General features: G+C 41.3%; 1 protein-coding gene across 1 annotated transcript in view; it reads left to right on the top strand.

The window, feature by feature from the left end:
* The window catches only part of SULF1 (sulfatase 1), a 158,235-nt gene that overhangs the window by 8,852 nt on the left and 137,239 nt on the right, over positions 1 to 12,144 (top strand). Inside the window, exon 2 of the mRNA XM_006090596.3 lies at positions 2,551 to 2,651. The gene's annotated coding sequence lies outside the window, so the exon portion shown is untranslated. The remainder of the gene's footprint in view (positions 1 to 2,550; positions 2,652 to 12,144) is intronic.

Raw genomic sequence — 12,144 nt, 5'->3', positions numbered from 1 at the left:
AGAGGAGGAGGAGGAAAGGTAGGAGGACTGGGAGAAAAGAGTGATCGATGACAAGAAGACAGAGAAGAGAAAGGAGGAGAAGAAAGAGTAGGGTCCTCTTGTTATTGGGGACGTTGAGGGATCCCTTTCCCCAGTGAGTGCTGGGAGTTCTTACGATACCTGGAGAGAAAGAATTTTCTGAGACTCACATGGGAAGACGGGTGATTTTTATTTGTGTAGAATTACATCTCTGTGCTTCTAAAGCCCCATTTCCCTTAATCCAGTCCTGGAAGAAGTGCAGCTGGGGATTCAGTAGAGCTAAAAGCAAAGCCAGTGTCCAGAGTTTCCGTTCCATGTTGCAGCCGGGTCCCGTTCGGCATCAGGCTAGTTATAGTCCATTAGTCCATTGTGTGTGGGTCCATATGATGGTGGGCCATGTGGGCAAATGCAGGGGAGCCAACTCTCAACTAAGAAAATGCAACTTGTCCACGTCATAGAATACAGAAAAGTTGGTGGTGGAGAGGGATATATAATTTAAAGAGAGTCTAGAGACAAGAAGAGATGAAATATTTAAATTGCTTCTGCTCATGAACCTTCAGCTTCTACTTTGGAAGAGATAGGTTGGCATCCATTTGTAGAATATATGAATAACTTATTTTACAAATGTAAAGGCACTTCCTTCTTCACTAGCCATAAAGACAAATCATTCCTAATTTTAAAGTTTAAAAAAGATTTCCCCACCCCCCCTGCTTTTCTTTCTTGGCTCTATTATTTCTTTTTTTCTTTAAATATATTTTTATTTCAGAGAGGAAGGGAGAGGGAGAGAGAGATAGAAACATCAATGATGAGAGAAAATCATTGATGAATGCCTCCTGCACTCCTCCAACTATGGATCGGGCCCACAACCCGGGCATATACCCTGACTGGGAATTGAACCATGACCTCCTGGTTCGTAGGTTGACACTCAACCACTGAGCCATGCCAGCCAGGCTATTCTTTTATTTCTCTTTCAGTCACACTTCATTTTAAGATCCTCTTCAAAATGGGACAGTCGTTTTTTTACTCACCTCATTATACTATTTTATTAGAGGTCAAAGATTATATTTACCATTTCAAACTCTTGCACTAGATATTGGGAGGCAGCATGATTGAAAGCATACGCTGCTTGAATCAGCAAGATTTGGAATTAAGATGTAGTCCTATTTCTAGAAATGTGTGGGAATAGCATTGACCTGTGGAGACTTGACAGCATTTTGGTTCCTCAAAAGAGACTTGGGTTCCGTTCAAGTTTTTAATGAAGAGTTTGGCCTGATTTGTTTAACTCAACTGAGTTTTCTGAGCCATGTTCCCTGGTTCCTATGGGAGAGATGCCAGCCTAAGTATCAGTACCTGTAATCTATTTCTCATCCATGGTTGCCATGCATGAGGGTCTAATTGGCATGAGCCAGTCTATATTTGGAAGCTACTAATGGCTAATGACTAAATTGGTAGTTCTTGAGATATCCAGTTCAAGGAACCAAGGGGGAAAGATATCCACAAGTTAGAGCAGCGTTTCTCAATGTGTGGGTCGCGACCGCTTTGGGGGTTGAACGACCCTTTCACAGGGGTCGCCTAAGACCATCAGAAAACACATATATAATTACATATTGTTTTTGTAATTAACCACTATGCTTTAATTATGTTCAATTTGTAACAATGAAAATACATCCTGCATATCAGATATTTACATTACGATTCATAACAGTAGCAAAATTACAGTTATGAAGTAGCAACGAAAATAATTTTATGGTTGGGGGTCACCACAACATGAGGAACTGTATTAAAGGGTCGCGGCATTAGGAAGGTTGAGAACCACTGAGTTAGAGCAATGAATGCCATTTGCAGCAAGCACAAAAGTTGGCCTTAGTGCGGAGCTTAGTGCTAGATCAGATCTCTTCATCTGGTACCCACTGAGGTCAAATGGCCTAATGTGTTCAAGTGGAGATTAGGGTGTGGATCAGAAGGTGGGGAAAGAATATCAATGCAGTCAAAACATGTTCTATCAGAGAGTTACTTTTAAAAATATATATATTTTTATTGATTTCAGTGAGGAAGGGAGAAGGAGAGATAGAAACATCAATGATGAGAATCATTAATTGGCTGCCTCCTGCAAGCCCCCTACTGGGGATCAAGCATGCAATGCAACCTGTGCTGGGAATTGAACCAGCAACCTCCTGGTTTATAGGTTGACGCTCAACCACTGAGCCACACCAGCCAGGCAGGGAGTCACTTTTTTTGACATAAGCATAAGGACAAAACAAACAAACAAACAAAACCCACAGGATGCATATATGCATAGCCCATGGACACAGACAGTAGTGTGGTGAAGGCCTGGGAGGAGCAGGTGCGGGGTGGATGGAATCAATGGGGGAAAAAAAGAGGGACATCTGTAATATTTTCAACAATAAAGATACATTTTTAAAAAACAGAGAAAATAACCTGTATGCTTCACATATAGTAATTGTTATTCTCCTTAGCCATTTTGCTCCCAAAACAGCAATCCACTGATGTGCCTTTCTGGTCCACCCACAGGTGTCTCAGAAGTGGAATTGGAGGTGTTCCTACAATTGCTTCTGCCACTGTCATAACTCCTTTGGAAGCTTAGGACACCCACTGGACCTCAGTGGCTTCAGGTAAATCATACTTCATGCTGGGTAAATTATAAATTAAAATATTACTAGCAATGAAATAAAATGTGCTAACTAATGAGAGTCATCTTATAGTTAGGAAAAAGAGGCAGGATGGTACAGTGAAGAAAACATTGGAAACCTGGATTCCAGAACTTGGCTACCATTAATCCTATATAACAGAAGCCTAATATGTAAATTGTCCCCTCTGGCGGTCATTTAGGAGACCGAAACTTCGACTGCTTGCTATGATGTGCGCTGACCACCAGGGGGCGGCGTGGAACATGGCAGGCGTCGGAGACTTGGAGCTGGCAGCAGGCGGCAGTGAAGGCGCTGCCGGCCCTGATGGGCCCCAATGAGAGTGGGACCGTGGTGGGATGGTGGAGCAGGTGAGCGGGCAGTGCCAGGCCAAGGTGGGTGCATGCGGGGACCCGATCGCCCCAGTGATCACCCTGCCGATCGCCCCGCAGATGACACTGAGGAAGCCGGGCGGGGCCCGGCCCCAGTCGATCTTCCTGCAGGCGGGATGGTGGAGCAGCTGAGGGGATGGCACCAGGCCACGGCAGGGTGCCAGGCGGGGCTGCAAGTCTGGGGGTGCAAGCTAGGGCTGTGAGCCTGAGGGTGCGAGGCTGGGGCCCGATCCCCACAGGATACCCCAAGGGACCCCACCCATGCATGAATTCGTGCACCGGGCCTCTAGTAGTGTGATACTGAGCAATTTCGTTAACCTTGCGGTAAAATGCCACCCACCAACCTCTTTGCCTTTATTTTGCCATTCCCTCCATCTAGATTACATTATTCTCCTCTACATGGGAATTCTGTTCTTCCCTCAAGACAGGCCTAAATAAATACAGCATCCCTTTGAGACTAAAAATCATGGTGACGGGGAAATGGGGGAGAACTTGAAACCAATTCTGCATCACTCGTGCTTCTAAATTGAGCTTTATACTTTCTCTCTTTCTTAGATACCACTGTTAAACGTACCTTCCTTTAGCATTGTTGCATCCTGTCATTCTATTATGCTAAAACAGCCATCTCCCAATTTCCTACAGCATCCAGTCTAAATAAAATATCAGCATTTAAGAACCTGGATAATCTCTTCCCCTATAACCACCCCACCTCTTCTATAGCACTTTTTGTCTGCTCTTTACTAAGCTGGTCCAGCACCTCCTGAATTGACATCACTCACTTACACTAAGTGTTCATACTGTTTTCTAAAAGGGCTGGGCTGCCCTCCCACCATGGTTCTGAGGGTCCAAATCTCATCCATCCTTAAAGTGAAGTTACTTTCATTATTACCTGCATTGAATTTTGTTTTCCTAACAATTCCAACCATCAATAACTTCCTTCTCACAGGCGCTCTCTCACCATTTAAAATCTTGTCATATAATTTTAGCTCTTAATCAGGTACAGTTTTTCATTTATTGCTATTCTTCATAGACTTTTAAGGGCCACTGGGATAGAAAGTTGCATCTTAGTCACTGAGAAATTTTAGGAAACTAATCAGCAGTGAATCTGCAGCTACACCAGGCAATTCTATTGACAATGTGGAAGACACTATCTCACGCACTGGTTCTCTGGCTTACGTCTTTTTTTTTTTCATATCTGTCCACATTGCTCTCCAGGCTGAATTTGAGCCAGCTGGATTCCAACAGATTCAGACAGACAATAAGCTAACTTAAATCCCCATCTTCCTTGATTAGATGTGAAATGGTATAACTGGGTGTCACTCACATGCCAGGATCCTATGTTATCAATTAATTTCTCTTGAGAGCTGAACAGAGGAGATTTTGACAGTTCTGTTTTTAAGGACCTTGAAATTATGACTAGACCAGAATTTCAGAAATAGCACCAGATCATAGACCTGAAAGAATATATTCACTGTCAGCTGCATAGCAAACATTAAATGCCCTATAAACTCCATTGTACATATCACATTTTTGTAGTGGGCTTTGATTGTAAAAATTCTTTTGGCGAGGACTCATGTTCTCATTTGTAGGACAATCAGCCAATGAGATGAGAGGCTTTAAGTTACTTAGAAGAAAAAGGAAATTACCACACATTCTGCCAAAGCCAGTGGATCTTATTTCTTATGGTTTCCTTAAATAATTTAGAATTAGGGATGATTTTTCAGGAAAGGCATGTAAGATACCATAGAAACACAGAATATTAAAGGTATACCTTAGAGGTCATGTAAGTAAAAAAAATTTTTTTTTTACATCTGAAAAAACTGAGGCCTTCTGGGGAGAAGAGGGGAGTGTCTGTTCAGAGACCTGCCTAAAATCACAAAACTCATTCTCACCAGAGAGAGTTATACAAGCTGGACTTTATTTTAAAAAGTGCAAATCAGTGAAATTCTACCCGGACTAAAGGGAGTTCATGTGTCACTTGTACTTCGGACCTAACAAGAACTTGAAGGTATGAACCCAGCTCTCTCTGTGACCACGGACCCTCTTACTGAGTGCAAGGATGAATAATTAGGTACTATAGCGAATTCTTGGGATTGAAACAAATATTAGGAAAAGCATTTATTGTTCATATGGCTTCCTTGCAGAAAATCCATTCTAACACAAACACCTATGTTGCTATGGATGGTCTGAAAGTATGTGGCTTTATCACAGAGAACATTCTTTGTAAAGGCATTTTTTCGACTCATGCAAAAAAAAAAATAACAACAACAAAAAATGTTACCCAAATATTGATGACAATATTGACCATTACTCATACATCCCTTCTGCACACCAGAAAACTCAATCTTAGTGAGGGTGAGCCTGAGTCTAAAGAGATAGTGAGTGGATTAATCCGCATTACAACTATGTCTTCTAACTCCTGCTGCCCCATGCTTCAAGTGACTCAAAATATATCACATCTTCTCAATATTAGGGAAACCTCTTCCGTTAGAATAGTTCAGCTATTTCTCAATAATGTCACCTCATTGAGAAACACCTGAAATACTTTCTCAAGGACTGGAATTTTCCCAAGAGAAGTATAAGAGCAATATTCTCCATCGCTTCATAAATTACATGAGTGTATATGTCATTATGTATCTATATAATTTATGTTTAAAACAGATTTCTTTTGTCAAGGAAGTAAAAGCAATCATTATTGGATTATAAATGTATTTCATAGCCATTAACTTACATTTTGCACTAAAAAGAATAACAATTTAATAATTCAAAATCAAAGATTAACTTAGATTACTCGTTTGGTTTTGACTCTTTGAAAAATTGTTTTTATAACATGCTCTATATTTCCCTTTTTGTTATTATTATAAGTATCTAAATGAAGCCATTATGATTGTCGGGGCCATGAAAGAAATATGTCACAGGAAAAACAGGATTTTCATTCATATTTTTAAAGATATTGGTCATATTTCAATCCACTGGAGAATGCGATTATGAATCTGGTTAGAATTAGAACGAAATCAGGCTTAATAGTATTACCTCTTCTGATGAAAGGGAAGGATTCTGTTGAGAATGTGAAGATAATGTAGCAGAATTATTATCTGTTTGTCATCTAGCTAAACTTATTACAGTGAATGCTGAAAAAGGCTTCCATGAATAATCACATCTTTGGTCCATAGAACACTTTGTTCATACTGTTTTCTGCACTGAATACTTTGTAAGACTTGCTTTCCTATTTCCTATTTGTATCCTGGTTGATGTCTTTAATGAAAATAAAACAGGACACTTTCACTAATCCAAGGGAGGACCAGAAGGACAAAGCTGAGCTCTTACTACACTCTTCACAGTGAGTAGTTTCTATCACCGTTCCTCAAATATACTCAAAATTTCCACCCAAAATGCCACATGAAATGGCAAGTTGTTAAAGTGTAAAAACAGCACAAAAAAAGATACAAGTCCAGGCAGAGAAACATAACCCAAAAGATATGACAGTCTGAGAGCATCTTTCTTGTCTTTCTCATTCATCACAGGGACTCCTAAGTAGCTCTAATCTTGTTGTGCAACAATGGACTTTCTTAGTTTGCAATTTACAAATGGAGTAATTTGTAAATACTGTAGTTTTGTGTAATATGATTTTTCATAATTTATAAACCCCACGTCCTTTAATTTTATATAACAATGTGTACTTTCCAAAGTGCTTCCAAACATTTTGACAACCCGGTGGAGCATGTCACACAATTAAGTCCCTTTTAAAGGATAAGAAACAGGGACATACTTAGGGGACATACGCAATGAAACATATTTAGGGGTATAAGACCATAATGAATGGTATATGAGGGTTTTTTCTATTATTGCAACCTTCCTCTAGGTTAGCTCAACTCTCCAAACCTCAGGGGTATTATGTAATTATTTTCAAATACAAAAATTTTTTAAAAGATACGGAGACACAGGGGAATTAAATAATTTGCAAATGCTAATAGAGCTGATTATAGGCAAAATGAAGAACCAGAATCCAGGTCTTCTATTTCTCCACATTTCCTCCAAGCCTGTAATCCATTTCTGTACAAACTAAAAAGTAATTTCTACTTAAGGGTGTTACACCTTTTGCCAATCAGTCATCCATAATCAATACCATAGCCCAGGGAAACTAATAATTATTATTTAACTAAAATTTTTATTTATATATCATATTATCATTGCAAATCATTTTTGTAACCCTATTTTATTTGATCCTCATAGCACTTTCAATGAAGTAGCTAGCACAGGCATTATTAGACCCACTCTACAGATTAAAATCAGGCTATGAAAATTACTTGTATCATTATTGTTCATAGCTACCCAGTGGCAGAGTCATATTCTCCAGACAGATACTCAAGTATAAAATTCCAGCACCGGTATTTCCAATACATCCTCTTGACATCCCAATGCCTTCTCAGACCCCTAATGGCCATGTCTAAAACTTCTAGGGCTCATGCTGTATTTAGCAATAGGAAAAAATGACATTTCTCAAAGAACAAAACAACCCAGGCTTCCAGCCACCCCATTTGTGGTTTCCTTCCTCTCCAACGTTTCTGATAACATTCATTTGTCTCCATTTGTCAGACCAGAATTGTTAGGTGAGCTGTGAGGACCGCGTTCACTACCACCTTCCTTGGTTAGTAATTCGGCCCCATCCTGCCCTGTGCATGCCAGCGCAGCAGACACCTGACATGCACAGCTTAACCTTACTGCAGCGCAGCAGACACCTGACATGCACAGCTTAACCTTACTGCAGAGTAAGGGAATTTCAGGGCAAAACCTGCTTTCGCCGTTTTAAAGCATTAAAGCAATTCCTTTCAGGCGCTGCCCCTTATCACCCTCTCGCTGTCCATCACCCTTGCCTCAGGCCCGGGCTCTTAGCCTCTGGTTCTTCTTACTAATGTACCTGCCAGCCTCAGACAGGGGTACTTGCAGGTTCTGCAGAACGATGCCAGCCTCTGTCTGGTCTCAACACATCCTCTAGCAGAGCTCAGTCCAGGGCCCTGTCCCCACATCTCCTTCCTTCTCTTCATTTTCTCTGCCCAGTCTGTGCTCCTACCCATTGCCTCAGCTCCCCCTCTCTGACTTCTTAGTTTTTGGGGTTTTTCTTTCATTTGCAATTTATTCCTCTAACTGGATTTGGTACATACATAATTTCTTAGATGTTATTTCCTCTGCTCATTTTTTCTGTCTCTCTAACCCATTGTTTCCTAGTGAAAGCTTTATTAGGATTTCTAACACCAACCCGAATTTACCTGATTCTCTGAATAACTGTTCCCAGGGCTGATGTCCATGTTATCTATATATATAAAAGCCTAAGCGACCATCCGACTGTCCAACCGTCCACCCGGTAGCTATGACACTCACTGTCCACCAGGGGGCAGACGCTCAACACAGGAGCTGCCAAGCTGTGGTGACTTGGCAGCTGTGGTTCTTGGGTGACACACCCGGAACCAAAGAGGAGGGAGCCTGATTCCGGGGTGTGTTACCCGAGAACCATCCTTTCGCAATCTGGGACCCCATCGGGGATGTCGGAGAGCCAGTTTCGGCCCAATCCCTGCAGGCCAGGCCGAGAGACCCCACCGGTGCACGAATAGTTGTTAATAATTACCAATCATTGTCTTCTTTAAAAGACCCCTATTAGTTTTCTTTTATGTCATTTAATATTTATATTTAAACACAGAAAGAAACCTAGGCAACTGTTGTCAGAGTCACCCTTTGGCTAATGCTCACTGAAAAAAGGAACATGTTTTTTAATACTCAGGACAGACAGTCCTGTACTAGCGCTTAGGACATGAACGTCCCAAAGGACGTTCAGAAAAAGAAGGAGAAGCTGAATGTCGCTGAGCACCCACCACACGCTGGACACTGCTATTCACTTTCAGACTCTGTTATTTCTGTTCTGGTCATTCCAGTTAGAAGAAAAGGACTTAGACGAAGAACAGTCACACACCAGTGGGGCTAGGATTTGAACCCAACTCACTTTGTCTTCAAAAGCCAATGCCATGTCTCAGAAGAAAGTTCCACGTAAATGCTCTACAGTAAAACTCATTAATTACATGGAGGCAGTTTACATTTCCCTGTAATTCACACCTTTTTTTTCTCCCAGACTAATTAATTTCCAAAGCCGGTGAAGTGCTTCTTCTCACAGTTTACTAGGCTTTGGGGTAAAGAGCTAAATGAAGGTTGGCTGTGAAGCTGGTGAGCAGGAGAAGACGGAGACTCCAATAAAAACGTGTTAACTGGTGTACAACACGGTGCCTGTTAAGCCAGAACAACCGCTCCAGAACACAGACTGGTCTATACGATGCTCGTAAAGGACTGGCCTACGCGCTCGTCTTAGACGTGTCCCCTGGGCTCAGGCCCCAGCCAGCCCCGAGAGGGTGGAACCACCCCCCATGGAAACACTGTTAGTTGTCGAGAAGCTAGGGCATCACAGTGAACGTGCTGCTCGGTGTTTCCCGGGAGGCGTCATTACTGCTGCTCCGAGTAAGCAAGACAAGACGGACACTTAATGAATGTGTTTTCCGTCGATTTACATGTCCTTGCCTCTTAAATCATTTCCAGAAATTCTTAGGAAATGTGAAAGGAATGTATCGAGTCAATGTGTTATCTTTTCCTCCAACAGAATGTCAGCTCACTTCTTGAAAGATCCTTTCCAAATTCTTCGACTCAAACTAATTCTTAACAAACTTGAATATCCACACCAGAATCAGGAAGCCAATTTATTCCATTAATTCAAATCAGTCTAAAGACTTTTTCCTGACAGATGACTTCCATTCTGAGTGTCAAGTACTTTTTAATCCCAGTCAGGTTATTGCTAAGGGATAGACGATTTCACATTTCTCATAAAGATGCCAGTCATTAAGAATATTAACACAAATTCCTTCCCCTTGAATGGAAATGAGCTGTCATTTTAGCACCGTTGCTGCGTCAGCTTTTCTATTGTCGAACACAACAAATGATGAGAAAATCAATTTACTCTGTAGAATTAGTCAAGTGAGGAATCCTTTGAAGTAGGGGTGCAGGGTTTTGCTTGGATCCTATAATCAGACAAGCAATGTATATATGTTGGTAAAACGTTGTGAAATTTAATAAGAACTATTTGCTGCCATAGACCTTTCAAACAGAATCTATCTCTGAAAAAGAATTCCCCACTTCTAAAATAGACGTTTGATGAGCAGCAGATGTGGTTCAAATAAACCCTTGTTCAGTGGAACTAAGAATATATTTTTATCTGTATGAGGCACAGTCCAGAAAAGAGGGGAAGCGACTATGGCATGACCTTGGTGTTGAGGCCGGTTGTGGAGTTTGAATATAGTTATTTACGCCATAAAGCTTCTCTCAGAAGGCAGAATGCAAATGAGCTTGTAATTAATAGTTTCTAGGGGTCAGAGCAAGCCATATGTGCTGCTTATGAAAAAATGTACAGTGTTTCGTAGTCTAAGAGTGTGTGGAGAAAAGCAATTGAATGGAGAGCCACAAATTCTCGAGTGATGTATGTCCTGGCAGTGCTTTGCAAGTTCCACTACTTCGTTTCTCCACCCATTACGGGAAGATGAGATTGTTGTTCAAGAATGACAAGCATTTAATATTTGGAAATGGCTAAATAATGAAGTGCCTGGACTCTATAGAAATTCTGAGGAAAAAAAAGAAGATTAATTTCAAACCAGAATCTAGTACAAACATGACCTTCTTATTGTAAATCTCATGAGTATGAAAGAAATTACAGCTTTAGAGCTTTGTTCCTAAGGACTGAGAATTTGAAAATGTTTCAGTATTAGGGTGTTTCAAATGGGAAAAAAAAAAGATCTGTTTATTCTCATCTCTTGTCTGTGGAGATGAGAAAAATCCTTTCCGCCACCTTTAACTGAAAGAATGCAGTTAGTAAAGATGTAAGTGACAGGACTGGAAGGGTCAACTTTTCATTCTCTTGCCTTTAGGCAGGACTGCAGTTAAGCCATCTCAGGAAAGAGAACAGTGCTTTGTTCCCAAAAATATCCAGGTGAGAATGATAAAAATTAAACAGAGCAGATGGGAAAGCCCAGGGGCCTTGAAATTAATGACAGTTCCAGCTGATATAATTCCAGTTAAAAGTCATTTTTATTTACAAATAGCTTGACACTTAGCAAACTTCCAAAGGATGTGGTGTTTGGCACTCATTCTCCAAAAATTCCATTGAGTATTAGCACTAATGTCTGGTCATTGTTTGGTTCACCTCCCGGTCATCTCGATGGTGAGAGAGGGAGACCTGCTCTTGGGTTCTAAGATGACCAAATACAGGACATCTGACACTGGACACATGGGATAAACAGCAGTTTATTAGTCACCTATACTAACAGCCAAGGAAGGAGGACACTCCATACCATGGAGGGCCGCACAGAGGATGAATTCAAGAACAGGGAACAAAAAGGAGCTATTTCGGGCATGCTTTGTAGTAAAAAGCGGGTGAGATGTCCCCATTTTCAGGGGAGCGTGTGATTGGCTTCTTTCAATGACTTTGGGTTGTCAGGGAAGTGAAACCTGTTTGGTTGAAGACCAGCTGGAGTGCAGGTCGCCCAGCTGTAGAGGAACTAGCCAGGTGGGGAGCCTTTTCCATGGGGGGCGGAAGGGGGGTGTCAGGTAAAAGTAGGAGAAATCACAGGCCTTTAGGACCCTGTGAGTCTCCCAAACGTGAAGGCAGCCCATGAAATCGTAGGCCTTACAAGCTTGTCGTTCATACAAGCTACATGGGCTTATACATTGTTCTTGTTCCCTGCCTCTACCTGACTTCTAAGAATAATGTCTTTGCACTCCTGTTGAAAAGAGTGAAAGGAGTCGCCTTTGACGGCTGGTAAACATGGGGTCTTAAGCAGTTTTGTAGCAAGAACACTCACAGGCCAAGGCTATGTAATTAGCTAGATGATTCATGCAGAAGTTTTGCTACTTAATTTGACACGAATGAAAACAGGGAGAGAGACCTAAATCATCCAGACAAATTGCATATTTAACTCTTTACTCCATTTTAATTTGTCACTGTTGTGAATGTTGACCAACTTCAGACTTACAGCCAAGGGCCATAAAATGGTCTAGCTTGC

This window comes from Myotis lucifugus, unplaced genomic scaffold (assembly GCF_000147115.1).
Source record: "Myotis lucifugus unplaced genomic scaffold, Myoluc2.0 scaffold_77, whole genome shotgun sequence".
Taxonomy (NCBI): Eukaryota; Metazoa; Chordata; class Mammalia; order Chiroptera; family Vespertilionidae; genus Myotis; species Myotis lucifugus.
The sequence above is the reverse complement of the archived record's forward strand: the minus strand, read 5'-3'. Positions and strand labels throughout refer to the sequence as shown.